Below are 19,370 nucleotides of genomic sequence, written 5' to 3'. Positions count from 1 at the left end.
AATCAATTACTTGATTGACATAAATTGAATCAACAGCTACGTTGAGAAGCAGTTAATTCATCATCAATCATGAAAGATGTGTGAAACTGTGGCACCAGTTTCTCTAATGTGAGAAACTTTCAGCCTTTGAAGACGTCCTTTTGGGCTCAGGGAACTTATAACGAGCAAATTTCACTTTTATTGTCAGTCATTTTCTAGACCAAACAACTCATCAAAAAAAAGTTTTGATCATGAAATTAATAGTTACTTGCAGCCCAAAATGCAACCAAACTTGAAAAGCTGACCCTGAAATTAAATTTGAAATGAATTAATATGGATACATATTGTCGTAGAGAGACAAGCGTAGCAACACGTCCTCTGTTATCTGTTCTAGCCAGCGAAATGTCAGTTTGATTTTGTTTACTTCAAAGATGTGTTTTTAATCAAACCCTCCTCTCACAAGCAAACATTGCACAAACATCAGCTGTCGGTAAGACATCTGTTTACTGACTGCTTTCCAGCCAGCTACTTCTCTAAAGTGTTTTTAATAATGTTGTCTGATCACAGCACACATCAGACAGACTTATCTCCACACTTCGCATCAATTGGTTTTGCCAGTGTGGGATGTGCAGTAGAAAGCAGATTAGCTTCTCACAGATCCACCTATTTTATGTGTAGCATGACATCATTTTAAAGAGTTTTTTAGCCTTTTCTAGATAGTTGAGAGTGACAGGAAATGTGAGGAGCGATGAGGGATGACATATAAGAATGGTCCCTGGTCAAACTCAAAACAGGCAGGATGCGATTACTTACTTTTGTAGGCCCCATTTATCATTTCTTTATTGAAAAAAACTGAGGTTTAGCCTGTTTTCATTATTATATTGACTTTTCTACTTGAGACCAGCAGCCTGGAGTGTAGTGTAGAGCTCACAGAAACTCACTGCGGATGTCGATAACTAGTTTAACTAGATCAGATAGCAGAGACTTAAATGGTTGATCTTCAGACAAAGTGAGAGAAACAGAAAACAGAGAGGGATGAGAATGAGAGAGAGAGATAGCCATCAGCAGCATTTAGTCGTTGTTTTTCTCTCTGTCCTCCAGGGTTTGCAAGCAGGCAATTTCAGTTGTGTGTGCACGTGTGTGCATATATGTGTGTGTGTGTTTGCCCGTGTGTGTGTGTGTGTGTGTGTCCTCTGGCTTTCCAACGGGTCACATTAGAGATAGAGTTGCATAGAAGTGGGTCAGCCAGTGCCACCAGGGAGTCTTGCCAGCTCCCTGCTCCTTCTGAGGCTGGAACCAACTAAAGGCCAACACAAATACATAAACCTTAGATGCATGTGTGTTCAGTATATGTATGTGTATTGTTGGTAATTGTTGCTGTCTGTGTTAATGTGTAGTGTGATTTTCGTGGTTTGTCACTCTTTAAGATAACATGGCCCTGCCTTGTTCACTGTACTTTGACTCCTCACAAACAGCTTTGCTGGAAAGTGAAACATGGTAAGGCTGTGAAAGCAGAATAGAGCAGCAAGCCTAAGCTATGGCGCAGTGTGCTTAGACTGTATATATGGCCTCTACAGATGATTCAGAGCCTGTCACACTCAGTGTGTCTCAACTGGATGGACACACTGTTTCTGCTGGCTTAATGATAAGGAAATAGGATTTAGCCCAGTATTCAGCAGAGGTTTATTTCATCTCCTAGCTGCAGTCTCTTGTTTTCTGCATTGGTTCTCTGACAAGGAATTAATGGTCTATTTCTGTTCTCAGTTTGCTTGCATATCTCTCTGCATTGTTGAATTCAGATGACATCATGAGGTAATAAGTAGACAATAATATAAGCAGAGTACATGACTGAATTGTAGCACAATGTGGCAGAGATCACACTTAACTTCCATTCAATGCAAATAAAAGCTGCCGCTCCAAATTAAGTGATTCTTAGACTGTCGAATAATGTCGAAAAGCGCTTTTCAGGTGGCCTTAGTCTGCCGCCACTGGCTCGGTGTGCTTAGGTGTTTAAATGACCAGGGTAGAGCTGCGGCAATTAATAGATAAGTTATTAACAATGAAATTCAGCAACTACTTTGGAAATTAGTTGGTTTGAATCTGTCTTCTTAAATGTGAAAAGGTTCTGGTTTCATTGCTCCTCTATGACAGTAAACTTGAATATCTTTGATATTGCAACTAACAATTATTTTCATTGTCGATTAATCTGTTGCTTATTTTCTCAGTTAATCAATTAGTTGTTTGGTCTATAAGTTGTCAGAAAAATGTCAGTTTCCCAAAGCCCAAGATGATGTCGTCAAATATCTTGTTTTGTCCACAACCCAAAGATATTCAATTTGCTGTCATGGGAGGAGTAATGAAACCAGAAAATATTTACAGTAAAGAAGCTGTAATCAGAAACTCAAACTGATTAATCGATTATCATAATAGTTGCCAATTAATTTAATAATTGACAGCTAATAGATTATGCAATTAAAAGAGCCAAAAAGCAGGTCTTGGTAATGTCAACCCTTTAATGACATTCAACACAGGAGACAATAGCTCTGAACCCAGTACCAAATTACAGCTGGACTCAAGAAATGGATCAGCCACCTCACTAATGGCTAAAACTATAAAGCAGCACAAAAATGACAACATATCCACCACATTCTGAACAGACACATTACAAACACTAACTAAAAGCAGCATTTGCTTTGTCTTTCCCCATGCTGTGAGGGATAAGACAAAGCAGGTTTCAGTGCGTTTACAGGACACAAATGTCAATGTTGGACTCCACTTTCATTTGTGTTTTCAGGATAATATCCAAATCCTATTTTTCCACATACACTGGCACGTCAATGCAATTTTGTTAGCTTGAACAAAATCCAAATGGATCTGCAATTGACTTCTTGTTGCAAGTGCTGTTGGCTTTTACTTCTAGTCATTCTATGATGTGGTTGACTTCATAAATAGATCCTGTGCTTGGATAGTACAAAGCTTTAAGAGGCACCTTGAACGCCTGAACAGAGTGAAATAATGGAGACTGCAGCAGCTCAGCCTGGTAGCATTGAGTAACCCAATACACTCTGCTCAGCTTAGCGCCAACAGTTCCCTTCTTTGTACGAGTGTGCTGTTGAATGCGTCCGTATGTTACTCACAGCATCTGTTTCAGTCTGAGATATGACCCGACAGGAAAAGACATAGTTTCCATGGAGACAGCCCTGCTCCTTGCCCACCCCCCTCCCCACACCCGCCATAGGAGGAAGTGGAATATGTCCAATTTCTGCTGACTCGTGGAGAAACAATGGTGTGACACACACAGATGTCTCTCCTCACGCTGGCCTGGAGTGATTGTCTGTGTGTCTTATTTTAATGTGTTTTGACACTGTTAGTTTGTGCTTCTCCATCCAGCTCGTTGTTTTGTAAGACTTGGACATCATGGGAATTTAAATCTCAAACAAAACAGAACAGAACTTTAAGCAGTAACCGTCAACTCAAGGAAGCGTATTTTGTGCGTGCATGGTGGCTTTGCTACGTTACACTTTATTGTTCACTGTGGGGATATTTGTTCTCTGTTCTCTCTCCAGTTCTGAAGCAAGTGCCTCCGTCAACAACAATGGTAGGAGTAAGGCTGCACGATTATTCTAGAAGTATTCAAAACCGAAATTCAGAACCTCTTACCAACGTAATTTTCTGTTATTTCTGTTATTTAATCCCGTTAATATTTTCCCACTGAGTGTGTTCATGTACTTTGCCCTTAAAAACATACGCCTGTGTAGTCATGCTCAGCCTTCAGTCGGAAGGACAGGGAGACGTTTGCTAGCGCTAACCGCCTTCACTTTCCAGCAGTTGGGGAAACAACAGACAGCCTTTTGTTAACGAACACACTGTGACCTACACTGTACATTTACTCCCAGACTGACAACTTACTTGCTCGAGCGCTCACATTCGCTCACCCACACACTCTGCTACCCTTAAAAGACCTAGCTAAGGAGAGGAAGCTAGCCAAGCTTTGAGTGTTGCCGTGCTTACACAGTGTGCGAGTGAAAATCATCAGTTAAGCTGTGCAGTGATATTAATGATTGTGTGACATTTTAGTAGTGGTGCTCATTCATTCAGCAGCGGTGATGTGCCAAATATAGGGGAACATGTCTCTGTTATGTGAAACATTATGTTATCAAGTAACATTTACTTAATCGATTTTTGACATTTGAGAGTCAAAATACCCTACCTTTTAATAGTTGAGCATATTTACAGTACAAACATCGTTCATTAATCATAACTGAGGTAAAATTCAATTAATCCTGACTTTGATTTTTAGGTCATATTGTCCAGCCCTAGGCAGGAGTGCTACCTACTATCATGCCTATCACCACCAGTCAGCCCTAGGAGTCGTACTGTTCAAATCCAGGACCTTCTTGCTCTGAGGCGACCCTGCTCAACACTGAGCCACTGTTCCACCGTGTCCACACAGCTGCTAAATCAAGAAAGCCCAGAGAGGATTTATAGAGATTTACGACTCAATTCTCACTGCTTTCTTTAAAAAAGAGAACCTTTTTGTACCTGGATGCCAATTACTAATTGGTCCTTGTTCATAGTGCTTTCACACGGAGGCCCTTACTACTTAGCAAAGCACAGTTAAAAGAAGGACCTTGTTGTGGAAAAAGTCAGTTGTCTTGAATGATGCTGATTAGAAGTATCCCTGATAAGATTTTTAAGCCAAACCCATGACCAACTGATGGACTAAACAAATATTAATTATTGCAAACCCAGCCTGGGTAAGGGAAGAGGTGAAAGGAGTCGCACAATACACTGCCTACAGATAACAGATGAGAGGTGGATGACAAATGAGTGCGCACAAAAGTACAATTGTGTGTAAGCTTATGTATTATTTTTGCTGCATAAATCAAGATGACAAACATGGATTAAACTGGCTGCCAAAAATGCTTGCTATGTTGGTTTGGTACAATTTATGACCGATATCTCTGAAAAGATGAATGTTTCACAACGTACTTGTGTTAATATTTTATGTCATCAGAAGTCGGGAATATAAAAATGTGTGCCACGAGGCTATAAATAAGGAGCAGAATATCATTGAGCAGGACTGTTTTATGGCAATATTAGATTTTTATATGATTTTTGAGTACTTTTGCTGGATCAGCCAAAAACAGATATACTGTACAAGTGTGGTTGAACAGTTTCTCATTTACTTATACAGAAAATTTAATGTCACAATGTAAAATTACATGTATCGTTTTTGAGGATAGGCGACATTATTGGATGTTTGAAAAAGAATCTTAGCACCTTTTTAATAAGATTTTTAGATTTCAGAAAGAACAGTAGCAGATACTCTATGAACTTATAATATGAAACGAATTGCCCAATTTGATGGCACCACTTTTTAAAAGTTTAAACAAAAACACTCCTTCCATCCATCGTCAGCTGCTTTTCCTGCGTACAGGGTCATGGGGGGGCTGGAGCCAATCCCAGCTGACATCGGGCGCAAGGCGGGGTACACCCTGGACAGGTCGCCAGTCCATCGCAGGGCCACACATAGACGAACAACCACTCACACTCACATCCACACCTAAGGAAAATTTTACAAAAAGACTCATTATAGGAAAATACATTACAACATCTTCTAAGTTGTACTTTATTTACACATACCTTTGGTCATGTTCAGTGTTTTGAAGTGGCAAAATTATTTTAGCACATATGTTTAAATAAAAAACTGCAACAAAATTTTTAAGTGGACGAGACAAATGTTTTAGCTGTGATCCTACCCTCTGTTGTATGTAAGACAGTTACACCTGTAGAAACACAACGGGACAAAAATGCTTAAAAATGACTGTAGGAAAAATGTATTTTTGTCACTTCAATCAAAACAGTCTTTAGAACTGAAGTGGTTCAGAAATCTAACCAGCATTGGAAATTATTTGTAATGCAGCACAGTAGTTTCAAATCAAAGAGTTGATAAGATTACACTTCTGACTGTCAGTGATACGGCTCACTTGTTTTCAACTATATTTAACTAGAGTAACAAAACTAACTAAGGGCAATGAGGGACTGGGATGAAAAAACATGTTAACAATTTCAAGTCACACTGGTTTTTCTATTCAGGTCTTTCTTCATCTGTTCTCACCAGTGGAGGTAAATGGTGATGAAGACTTTAACCAAATCAGTTGTCTTTTGGCTAAAGTTACTGGCACCCAAGGGGTTGCTCTCACCCTACCAGAACTTGCTCCGTGGACTAACGATGAATAAGTTCATGTAGCTTTTCTTTACTTGTCCAGGTTTGGTTCTGTCCAGTTAGGCATTATGAATGTCTCCTCAAACGAATGAAATCAGAAGTATGACAACTACACTGTCAAAGGTGTGACTGCACTCTCAAGGTTGTTTGAATCATTAAATGTTGCAAACATGGCCATAGGCAAAAAGTGTATCCCAAATAGAAAAGAATGTGCCTGTTGTAAATGAAGAGAAGAGAAGCAGAGGAGGGCAGGAAAGACAGACCCCTGCTGTGGCAGCTCTATATTCTGACTTAGTTGTGTGACCGAGCGAGCTATCGGCCCCTGGCTCACCCTGACCAAGGTACAGCTCTCCCCTCTGGGACCAAATACACACAGCCCTCTATCTCTAGCTCTTATCTGCTACCAGGCCGCTACTCTGAGTGTTTGTGTGTCTGAGGACTCCTTTGAGTGGAGTTGTTCTGGCCTTGTCACACTGATAGCCATATCAACAGTTACGAGTGGCTGATGGACTGCAGAACAACTGGCCCATTGTTTCTCTGATTGTGTGTGTGTACTAAGCCATCAGAAATTGCATTTCTACGAGCCACAAATGTCAGACGCACTGTGCTCATGTATTGTGTGTGTGTGTGTGTGTGTGTGTGTCGTATGTGCTGCAGTGTAATCCGCCAGAGGCTAGGATGTGGGTCACTGTGACTGCAGGTCTGCGGGTAGAGACAGCAGCAGCACACTGCCTCTGTACTTGGAGTAGGGGGACTAGTCTGGCAAAAAAAGTTTCAGAAAAATGCAAAGTTAAGCAGGGGCCAACCTACAGTAGAGATTTTACTTTTTTTCAACTGTGCATTTTTACATTCCCTGAAGTGCAGCGCTTTGGCTGTTTTAGTCATTCTAGCCTTTTTTTTCTGTGTGCTTAGATAGACGTGTTGAAAATATTCAAATATGGGCATCCCAAACTGTGGAGCTAGCCTTATTATAATGCGGTCTACTGAGACATAGTGATAGAAACAGAGATGAAAATCTGTGTGACTTCTTAATAAGGCTAAATTGGAAAAAGGATGGCCAGATTAGTCATGCCTGGGGCTCATAGGGGATTTCATAGAGGAGTCCTGCAGCCATTAAGCCAAAGTTATTGCTTAACATTTGGAACACACAATGAAAGCTTTTTTCATTGGAGGTTAGTGTGTGTGTGTGTGTGTGTGTGTGTGTGTGTGTGTGGACCTCACGTCAGGGCTGCTTAAATGAAATGATGATAGCGGTAGCTTGTAAAGGAAGTGTGTGTGTGTGCAGTTGTATGTGTATATTTAGAACTTTTTCCGGTGATTGATTGTTCATTTTGCAGCAGCCATTAGGCTATTGAGTGTCCATTTTCTGAAATATAGTCCCATATATCAAACCACTTGCACTGGTCCAGTAATGTTAAATCGCAGGATCAATGAGGACTGAGTGTGCAAACACACAGGTAGGTTACATGATGCAGCTGCCAATTACAGGACATAATAATAATAATAATAACAACAATAATAATAATAATAGAGGATATTTATTTGTTAAGTGGCTTTTAATGGCACTGTTTCTCTCCTGTGAAGGAACAACAGATTTGCTTTTTGTTGAAGGCTCATGCTGTAGATATTATACACACCCGCTTGCCAGGTCTATTATATGGGGTCTACAAATGTTTACTGCACATGTATCATGTCATCCTAACGAGGAGCCTATTGAAGTTGTGTTACGATGAATGTACTTACTCTGCTACATAAAAAAATTAAGTTTTTGAATCGTTGATGTTATTGCTGTATATGCAGCTAAAAACTTCTGTTGTGCGGAAAACGCGTTAAACCGACACATCACCTCAACAGGAGGAGATTGCACGCTGCGTAGAATTGCTAGGAAGCCTGTCCTGGCTTGGGAATTTTTCCGGGAGCGTTTGAGCACACAGCTGGGGACGTGCATACTCTAAGCTTGATCCTGTTAACACGGCGGCTGGCCAGAGCAGCGACAGGAGAGAAACATGGAACCAAGAACAAACCACAAGCCTCCAGATGTCACCAAGACAAAAAGATGGATAGGAAAGTTTTGGGCTAAATCTCTTCTGTGTAATCACTGAGGACGCAGGCGAGGGATGGTAGTGTGTGTTTGTGTGTATTGTCATCCCTGTTGTGCCTGTTAACAGTGGTCTAGCGGCCTGCTGCTTCGTTGCTTGTGCTCCCGACGTAAACAGGAAACAGATCTCTCCCTGTCTCTCTCCTTTCTCTTTCCTTTTCTGTCCGTCCCTTGATCCCTGTTTTGTACTCTTCCTATCATGCCTATCTCTGTGAGTACATACAGTATATCTAAAAAGTGACAGGCCACCTAACTCCCAGAGCACAACCTTGTTATGGAAAGCAAAGCATCCTGTTGTGTGAGCTGTTTCATCCAGGATCAGTGTGACATAAGAGTGTGTCCAGAGAGATAGAACCAGCTGCTTTTTAACTTTTTTCTCCTTGCTCTATTCCTGGCATTCCTGTTTTTCCTCCCTGGGCTTCCCCTGGAAAGCTGTCACAAATGGTGAGCTACAGCTACAGTTGCCTGTGATACTGTTGTCGTCATCTTTTGTTGCCTTTCCTCTAGTCCCTATTTAGCATTGATTTGGTGTTTGTGCGTGCTAGAGGTGCTACAGGCCCCTCAGGACTTTCCTTTCCCACACCGCTGGCAGCATGAGGTGTTTGACAGGGCAGGAGGTGGAAGGGATGTGCAGTTGGCACAGGATTGGCACTGTTTGTTGTTGCTAAGACCAAAGATCTTTGGACTCCCTCTGTTACGACATATGCTACAGCGTCACATAACACATGTAGAAACCTTGGCTGAGAACCAAACATGCACACACACTTCAGGCTCACAGCAAGCTATCACAGTGTCTTAAGAAAAGATACCTTTCTTCCTGTCTTACCCAGCCTCTGCTCTCTCCTGTGTCTTTCTGCAGCAGTCTTTAGAGAGACAGCAGAATAGTTAGGTTTAATGCTTCACCATGGCTGGTTGGTCACAGTGTGTTCATCCTGAGCTTGGGGAATTGTGAAGGACTGGTTTGACTGTGTGTAAGTTTTAGGCCAGACTGCACTACCCTCTATGAGCAAAGATGGTTTCAGAGCTCCTGAACCTTGTTTGATCCAGTCCTTCAGAGTCTGCAAGCTTTAGCATGCAAGGTGATATGTGGGTGCAGACATGCATAAATCACATGATGTGCATGTTAAGTGGTTTCTGCTTGCTGAAAGATAAAGTTTGCTTAGCAGAAGTTTCATCATCAGTCCACCAATGAGCTCCTCCTCATCTCTGTATTTGTTAGTCTGCCTCAGTCACTGGTGTTTGGGATTCGCGTCAGGAATTATGTCGGCCCAGGGTGAATGGAAAGAGGCCAGCGTGGGAGAAGAGACTTGGTGGATTAATAACAGTGAGGGTTCTGTAGGGACAGAGATAGAGGCACGGGTAGGGTGGGATCATGAGGACCCAGCCTTTTGGCTGCCACGCTGCATTTTGTGCGTAGGTTCTCAGCTGGTCACAGCTGGAACGAAGTGAAGTAAGGAGGTGTACAAAAGAGAGGGATGTGTCTTAACTGAAAGTTTATACTATCATTCTTTTTTGTGCATGTTTTAACTGTATTCTGCTAGACAGTTTGAGATTTTGTAACCATAATGCATCAACATCAGTTACATTTTACCACATCCTGACATGAGGGCTCAACACATCAAAATAAGCTCACTGCAGCAAATGAATGTAGCAGAACAGAAAAGTATATTTAATGTGGATCACTGTAGTGGTGTTAAAAATATAGATTTTTTTGATACATATCGATTATGAATATTTGAAACAGTTTTGATATTCATTTACCGCAGTATCGATCCTGAAAATGCGCTTTTCTTCTCCCCAACAGCGAGCTGATGCGCACACACCGCTGCAGCGCCCAGACAGCCCCGCCTCTTGTCACTCACAGCGCTGTCTTCTCTTCTCATTCGCTCCTTTTGAATTGCTTCTTTTTTTTTTTCCTACCAGTGTTTTAACAAGTCCCGCCCTACTGTGCTGTGTTTGGCTAGTACTCGTCACTTTGGATTGGATGCTGGCAAAGGATACAAGCAAGCCCATATGAAAGTGACAGTACAGAGCGGTGCTAAAGAAAGAGCAAAGCACCTGCAGGACCGACACGCCATCCTCTATAAAGAACCTGGAGTGGTGGAGACGTCTGCCCTTTCAACATCACAAAAGTATTAAACAGATGGCCCAGTAAACTGTTCTGATAAGATAATTGTCCTGTTGTTTGTTTGACATTTGTAATTCTCAAAACTAAACTAATCCCCCTCAGAGCTGTCAGACCTGAGGAATCTCAGACAGCAGAATTTCAGTTGATAGAAAATACTTTGACTAATGGCAGAAGTAAATTAACTGATGCTGTTCTGCTTAACACATTACTATTAACTTTACTTGCTAAGATAAGTCAGTAATTTTTTTCAGTAATTAGTCGGTACTGGCACTGATCTTAATCAAACGGATTGCCTCGATGCATTCCTACAGAGAATGGGTGTTTTGGGATTGAAGAGACAACTGTAATACTAAGAATGGTGATCATGTCAAAGGGCGGATTCTGGTGGTGTTATAATGCAAGCTCGAGAGTTACTGCACCTAACAACAACACCAATCTTCTTTACTTGCAACGAAGTGGACACACACTCACAAATCTGTCTCTGCTCTCTAGATGCTTGTGTCAGAGCAGTTTTGCCGTACATAATGTCATGTGCCATTGGCACAGCTCACTGTTTGGACAGGTGTATCTCTGCACACTTCATTGTCCATGTGTTAGCGTAACAACTGAGGCAACACATCTTGATTTACATTTGTGTGTGTTTAAAATCAGGTCTGTCTTACAGCAGAATATATTACAACTACCTTTTGTGGTTTTAAAGTTCTGAGGTCATTCAATACATTTAATAATAGAACAATTAATACCCAGGCAGAGGAAAAGCTGAGTTTGCTGCATATGTTGGACTTTGCTGCACTGCTGGAGAAGAGCCCAAAAACACACACACACAGTATTGCTCTCATTGAAATTTTCAAATTCAAATTTGGTTTATCAGCATGGCCATTGTACAGTATTGCCAAACCGCATTGTACGAGGTTTACTTCCTCGTTTTCTGTCTGTGTTTCATTGTCTGCCTCTCTTGCTGTTTGTGTTTGTTCAGTTGTCAGTTGTCAACATATAGCACACACAAAAATAAAAAACCCAAAGTTTCACTAGGCATGTGACGGGCAGGAATCAGAATGAGGAGAGGAAGAGGATTGCTCTGCAGACAGAGGCAGAGATTGGATGCTATTTGTACTGCAGTGTGGTGTGTGTGGTTCTATAGGTTTATTTTGTGATTGTCAGGGGAATCTAATAAGTATTTATAGAAGCTCTTGCCTGTCCTGCTTTCAATTTGCAGATGGATTACATTGGTTCCACTCAAACTTTGTGGAGGTGTGTGTAAGATTAAGGGAGAGAAAATAGGGATAGAAGGAGAGACAGTTTGTGATGTGTGTGTAAGACAGAGAGAGAGAAATTGGGAAGAGTTGAAGAATGATTACTCACCCAGGAGTAGACACCTTTGGTGGCAAGGACCCTTAACATGCACAAGCTTACCTGCACTGCAGCACAGCCTCCTCACACTCACTAACGCAGGAGTGTGTGGGCTGGCAGGAGATTTATGGTATGGCTCTTAATACAAACTCTTACACACACACACACACACACACACACACACACACACACACACACACACACACGCTGGCAATATGAAGTCCCAGTCGACCAGAATGATGACTTGGCTTTAAAGTAGGCCAAGGACCAGATTGAAGGACACACTCACACTGAGTCATATTCACTCTCATCTTCATTCTCTGCGGATTTTTCAAAAATAGCAGATTAATCCAGTGAAATGAGCAGTTCTGAGAATCAGTCAGTTGTCTGTCCCCATATCCTTCTAACCCTTCATCCCTCTGTCTTCTCCCTCCCTCTCTTTTTGCCCTGCTCCAATGCTGGCAGAGAGTCTTTGGTTATGGTTGATTTTTTCAGGGGAGGGGGTGGTAGTCTTATAACAAAAATACAAAGAGATACAGAACTAGGCTGAGGCTGTGTAAATGATTGACAACTGGAGACATTCTTGGTGACATTGTGGCTCTGAATGTGACAAAGATGTTATTGTGCAGGCACAGCCAGGAAATATGTTTGAGGCCATTGAAAGACAGTTTCTCATTGGTCTTCCTGGTGTTGTTTTGCATCTGAGGTGCGATCAGAAAAGTCTCTATTTTCCAAGCCTTTAACAAAAAACACAGTCCCAAATCCACTTACTATAACTGAAATGTTTAAGAGATCAAAGGTGTGACTTTCAGTAGTGTCAGAAATACAGTATTGAGGTTAAATGCTCTGTATAGCGCCTTTCCGTCCACTCAAAGCGCTTTTACACTACATCTGCATTCACCAGTCAAACACATTCATACACTGAGTGCTCAAACAGAAACTAACATTCACAATTCGGGGTTCAGTATCTTGCCCAAGGACACTTCGACATGCAGCCTGGGGGAGTCAGGGATTGTTGATTGAACCGCTGACCTTCCGATTAACAGCCAACCCGCTCTACCTCCTGAGCCACAGCCGCCCAAGGGTTCAGTGATATGTTAGAGAGGTCATATTATGCTTTTTGAGATTCTTCACTCAGTAGCCAAAACAGAGCGTTCAACGCACAGGTGAAAAGAGAGGCTGCAGTAATGAACAGCATGACAAAAATATGTTTTGTTGTTTTTTGAAAATGAATACATGTAAGCCTATTCTGGTACACCAATTATGAACCTGAAAATGAGCAAAATATGACCCCCCCCCTATGAAATTTTCTGGCTAGCCGCTGTCAGCCCAACAACTGGCAATTGGCCATATATTCAAACAGGTGTAGGTACACTGCTGCAAATTAGCATAATTAAATGACAGAAATCACCAAAAAATATATTTGTTCAGTCACCCAACCATAGACTGCTTGTGTTATTGTTTCTGACTTGTGCGATCCAAACATTTACAATAACTCCAGGGCAATGTAAAGTCAAAATTTATTTTTAAAAAAGATAAATGTAGTAATTTCCAAAATTCAAAACATGTTGTTGTCTAATGACATATTCCACATCAGTCCAAATTTGTTGATGTTTCCAACATTTTAACTGGATTTAAAAAAAACTTGCTGCACACAAATGGTGGCACGCACCTTTATTAACGGGGTGGTCTAGCAGCAAACTAACAGCACCATGCCTGATGAATTATGTTCATCAAAGAAAATTGATTTAATAAAACAGACTAACTCAGTAGGGGAGTTTTGTTTGATTTTGTTTTATTTTTAAGGTGATGATGTCATAAAACAGACATTCGAAGACATTTGGTACAGCACCAAGTAGGCTAATTGCATATTAGGCTCAGTATTGTAGACTAGATAATGTCATACATGATAAACTTCTATCACCAGCATTGACTAGGTGGGGTTTTTTGTTGTTTTTTTTAATAATACAAATACCATCATATACTGTGTACCTCTGTGCAATGTCAAGCATGTATGAAGGTATGAATAAACAGATACTATCCAGGCCTTCTGCTTAGCATACATGTTTCTTTTTCACATTTGTAGCGAAACAATGTTTTTAGCCTGTGCCTGTTTCTCTCTTGTTCAAGGAGCATGTTTGAGTGACACGCAAAGGAGGAAGTGGGATCTCTGACGCTCCCCGCCCTGTCTTCTGGTGGAGCACCCTGCACATCTGACCAGAGACCCCTTTAGTCACTTAGGAACAGGTATGAGTATAGGAGTGATTGGGCTGTATGAAATGGAGCATCGGGTTAGTTCAGCTCTATAATAACTTAGGCCAAACTTCACAATGTGTTTTTGAAAATACCAAAATAAACACATGAGGGAAAAGAATAAACTGAAAACACTATAAATATAAAACATCATATATGCCAGAAGTTTATCATCCTTACATTTATTCTGCTGGTGTCCCTTATGTCACCAGCGCTTGCTGCTGCAGCCCTCATCTTCTTATGTATTGAAGCTTTTGGTAATGTTGATTTTGATAAAATATGTTTGTATGTTTAAAACTATCGCTGAATTCTGTATGCTATGGTTCACGTGTTATTATGATGTGGATTCTTTTAATTCTGAATATTCAGAATTCTTTTGTCATACTTATATTTAACCCATTGTACCCATTTGAAGTGAATTAGTAAGTGAATTTAGATGTTTGTTGATGTTAGATGGTCTCTGCGCGGGTTGATCCAATTGCGGTTTGGTGGGCTGCGGTGGGATTGTGGGGCGATTGTTGATGCATCTTGATGCATTATACTTTTTCCCTGGGCAGGGTCTCTGGATGGCTGCTGGGCATTTAGTTTGTGCATTGGAGTCCGGGGGAGGCATCTCCTCGTTGGCTTGGAGGGACCTGTTTGCGTCCCTGTTTTGCTTCGTTGGCCTCAGATCCGTGCTTGCCCATTTCTCTGTCGGCCAGTTGTTGGACCCCTCTGGATACTGAGGTATATAGTTAGTTTTCGGGATGTGCAGTGTGGGTGCGGGGCAGGGCTGTGCTCCGGTTTGTTCTGGGTTTGTGCCTGGAGTTCTCGGCCCTTGACGGGTGGGTGGGTTGTTGGTGGCATGCAGCTGAGCTAGTTGATTTTGCCTCGTTGCTGGTTTGGCTGGTGTTGCATGGCGGCCGGGGGGCGCGCTGGGCATGGGGGATGTCGGCTGGCGCCAGCGGCCTTAGTTTTTTCCGGCGGTTGGGGGGGCGGCGGACTTTTATTGGTGGGTGCACGGTGAACTGTGCGGCGTGTTTGCTGCCGGGCTGGGACTTGCTGCTGGTGTTTCTCTCCACTGGCTTTCGCTGTCGTGTTGTTCCGTTTGCTCTCTCTCGTTTGCCCGACCTCGCACACGGGATTCGCGGGGGGCTGCTGGGCATTGGTGTCGCCGTGCTCGCGCAGTGTGCGCGTTGGGCTCGTCACTTGTGCATTGGTGTTGATGATTGCGTGGCATTTGGGCATTTTGGTTGTTCGCTGCGCGGCGGTGGGGTGCTGGGGGTAGGTGTGGCACAGTCGTGGCATCCCACTCTAATGTCTATGAAGATCCTCAGTCATCCAGGTCATAGTTATCCAACGAAGGTTAAAATCAAGGGCAACTGGACTTGGTTGAAGATACTGGAAGACGTTTCGTCCCTCATCCAAAGGACTTCTTCAGTTCTGACTGACTGGCAGAGAAACTCAGCTATTTAACCTCAGTGGGGTCGTTATCCCGGGTCATCAATACCGCTGGTTCGTTAGTGTTCTTTGTTGCTGTGACGACAGTCGTTACAGTCGTTAAGACTACCTGTGGCCAAGACTGAACGACCATCGTTGGTATCTTCACCTGAGGCCAATAGGTTACGTTTGTTGAGTTTTCTGGGAAGTGATGAAAGGACAGCATTGTAAGTGGGGGATAAGTGGTGGCGTAGACCCCCTCCTCTGTTCAATGACGGCTTCTCAACCCGGGTGTAGATGGCTTCCTTGACACCTCTTTCAAACCATCCATCTTCTCTGTCTAAAATGTGCACCTGGTGGTCCTCAAACGAGTGTCCTCTGTCCTTCAGATGTAAGTAGACTGCAGAGTCTTGACCTGAGGAGTTGGCCCTTCTGTGTTGAGTCATGCGTTTGTGTAGTGGTTGTTTAGTCTCCCCAATATACAGGTCTGTGCATTCCTCACTGCATTGGACCGCATACACTAGATTGCTTTTCTTGTGTTTGGGTGTGCGGTCTTTGGGGTGTACCAGCATCTGTCTTAGTGTGTTCTTGGGTTTAAAAAACACAGGGATGTTATGTTTGTTGAAAATCCTCCTGAGTTTCTCTGATACTCCAGACACGTACGGAATCACAATGTTGTTGCGTTTGACCTTCTTTTCCTCCTCCCCTGTAGTTTTGTTCTTCTTGGATCTTGTGGCTGTCTTCACAAAGGTCCATTTAGGGTATCCACAGGCTGTAAGTGCCCCCTTCAGGTGGTTCTGTTCCTTCTCTCTGGCTTGGGCGCTTGTTGGTATGTTTTCCGCTCTGTGGTGCAGTGTTCTCATGACCCCTAGCTTGTGCTCCAGTGGGTGGTGTGAATCGAAGAGTAGGTATTCAATATCTTACCCTAAATGGACCTTTGTGAAGACAGCCACAAGATCCAAGAAGAACAAAACTACAGGGGAGGAGGAAAAGAAGGTCAAACGTAACAACATTGTTATTCGGTACGTGTCTGGAGTATCAGAGAAACTCAGGAGGATTTTCAACAAACATAACATCCCTGTGTTTTTTAAACCCAAGAACACACTAAGACAGATGCTGGTACACCCCAAAGACCGCACACCCAAACACAAGAAAAGCAATCTAGTGTATGCGGTCCAATGCAGTGAGGAATGCACAGACCTGTATATTGGGGAGACTAAACAACCACTACACAAACGCATGGCTCAACACAGAAGGGCCAACTCCTCAGGTCAAGACTCTGCAGTCTACTTACATCTGAAGGACAGAGGACACTCGTTTGAGGACCACCAGGTGCACATTTTAGACAGAGAAGATGGATGGTTTGAAAGAGGTGTCAAGGAAGCCATCTACACCCGGGTTGAGAAGCCGTCATTGAACAGGGGAGGGGGTCTACGCCACCACTTATCCCCCACTTACAATGCTGTCCTTTCATCACTTCCCAGGAAACTCAACAAACGTAACCTATTGGCCTCAGGTGAAGATACCAACGATGGTCGTTCAGTCTTGGCCACAGGTAGTCTTAACGACTGTAACGACTGTCGTCACAGCAACAAAGAACACTTACGAACCTGCGGTATCGATGACACGGGATAACGACCCCACTGAGGTTAAATAGCTGAGTTTCTCTGCCAGTCAGTCAGAACTGAAGAAGTCCTTTGGATGAGGGACGAAACATCTTCCAGTATCTTCAACCAAGTCCAGTTGCCCTTGATTTTAACCTTCGTTGGATAACACAGACACAAACAAACTTAGGTTGTCCCTGGTAGAATTATTCCTGATGCCTTTCTTTCAGTTACTTATTTAAATTAATTATTATTCCAGCTCTCGTGGCTGTGTTGTGTTGCTTATTTAGTGTGTGTGACTGTTTCTTGTTTTCATTGTTCTCTTAGTTGTCTTAATATGTCAGCTGTTTATTGCTGCTGTTCGGCTGGTTGTCTTTTACTATTATTATTATTTTTATTGTTTGTTTTTGTTTGTGTGTGTTTGTTGTTGTTGTTGTTTTTCTCCTCCCCAAGCCCCCCTCTCTGTTCTATTGCAGGTTTCGTTGCTTTCTGCAATTGGTGTTTCCCACAGCTTTTCCCTGTTGTCCCCACCCTCCATCCCCCTTTCCCCTTCTCTTGCAGGTGTTGTCCTTTCTCTGTGCTGTCTGTTTGTGCCCCCCCATCCCCGTGTCTGCCCCCCTGTCCGGCCCGGTGACAAATCAATACATAATTAAATAAATAATAAAACAGACAAAGGAGTATTTTAATACTCTCTTGTTAAAGTAAAATCTGTCTGGTACAATATGGTATCCAGGTCATTATACTCTATACCAGGCTGCTGGGCAGGACAGGTTTAAAAAAAAATAAAAAAAAGATGTTCGTTGATGCCCAAAGGTTAATTGCATGGGAGATTGACTTGGTGTAGGTATTGTTAATGAGGTAGCTTTATTTTTAAGATGATGATGATGATGTGATATACAATCCAAATCTGTACTTAGTGATTAACGTTCTTGCTTGGGTCTTTGACGCATTGCAGAAACTTGCTGAGCCTGTGTCTTGAGATTACATAAATGTTCAGCGGTTAGGGGTTTGAGTTCCAAAGTACCGCCAATGCAGAACGTACTTCCCGAGTCCTTAGTGTTGCTTGCTTTGTATGCTTGTATTGGTGGTTTGTGGGTGGCCTGTGATACATAAACTCATTGTTATATTATGATTAATTATAGCATAATCATGCATATTAACAATAGAATAGCAATACTTGGCTACTGAACAGTGCCATTTTTAATGCGCGGAGCTGTCAAATCCACATTATACTTTTAGCAATGTTCATCTTTGATTATTGTTTTTCCCTGGATTCAAGTGTCATGCAAAACTTTGACAAAAAATAAACATGATATATTTACTATGTATGTTAATTAGATGTTGTAAAATTAATAGTAAAATGTACTGCGTGCTTTGAAAATCCAACTTTGTAATAAATAATACATGATTTGAAGGGCTAGAATATGCAAAAACACCTCAGTCAGTCTTTTAAGAGAAGCAAAACAAAGGGTTGTTTTTCTCAGTGGGGAAAAAGCTGTTCTCTCCTCAAAGCCTTCCCAGTACAAACAATACTTAACAATTCTGAAAGAACAACTATTTGTATAAAATAACATTATTTGTGATTAACAGATACTAGAGGAACATTGCTCTTATTTTCTCATGCGACTGCAAGAAGATTTGGATTTAGATAGCCACTGAACAGTATGGTTGCCTTGGAACTAATTCCTGTCTAGAATGTAAAAGCAAGTGTAATGTCTGTCACATTTTTATGTTCACAATTTTTTTTAGGTAGACTGTCATAGTGGTTAGTAAGCAGGGAAACACTGCTGTAATGCCAAAGCCTCATAAATCCTGCAGTAGTAGCTGTAGCAGCGCTGAGAGCAGCTGACATACAGCAGAGGCCAGACAAACCTGCCAGGTCAAACAGCTCAGACATTAAGTATTGTGATTTGGTCGGGGGGTGTGTGTGTGTGTGTGTGTGTGTGTGTGTGTTAACACTAATTAACAAACAGTCTGTGATGGTGTGTTAATTCTGTAAGTAGTTGTATTATGCTTTTTTTTTTCTTCAACTGGAGTCACTAATGCCTCCACTCTGTGGGATTAATATCATGTCATATCTTAAAAGAGAAAAAAGCTTTGAAAGGTTGAAATCTAATAAAAATATGTTTTGCAGGGTTAAAGTTTTGAAGGCTTGTATAATGTCTTGGGAAACATTATTTTTTACAGTTTATTATTTGTTTAGTTTTCCTTCTTCACAACTGCAGCGCTCTTTATTTATTTATTTTCTCCAACACAGGCACTGCTCGGGGACAACCACACAGCACAGAGAACTGTGCGTTCGACCTTTCA

At 42.0% G+C, this 19,370-nt stretch overlaps 1 protein-coding gene across 6 annotated transcripts in view; it reads left to right on the top strand.

The window, feature by feature from the left end:
* Positions 1 to 19,370, top strand: part of LOC119897675 (polypeptide N-acetylgalactosaminyltransferase 1-like) — a gene marked incomplete at its 3' end in the record, with an annotated part of 54,101 nt that overhangs the window by 17,522 nt on the left and 17,209 nt on the right. For 2 of the 6 annotated variants that reach the window (XM_038711559.1, XM_038711556.1), the window contains 1 exon segment: positions 13,915 to 14,031. 6 annotated transcript variants of the gene reach the window in all.

The sequence above is a fragment of the Micropterus salmoides genome, unplaced genomic scaffold (genome assembly GCF_014851395.1).
Source record: "Micropterus salmoides isolate LMB-PRFRI ecotype aquatic unplaced genomic scaffold, ASM1485139v1 Ms_hic_scaffold_11, whole genome shotgun sequence".
NCBI classification, from domain to species: domain Eukaryota; kingdom Metazoa; phylum Chordata; class Actinopteri; order Centrarchiformes; family Centrarchidae; genus Micropterus; species Micropterus salmoides.
Note: the sequence above shows the minus strand (reverse complement) of the source record. Positions and strands in the feature narration are given on the sequence as shown.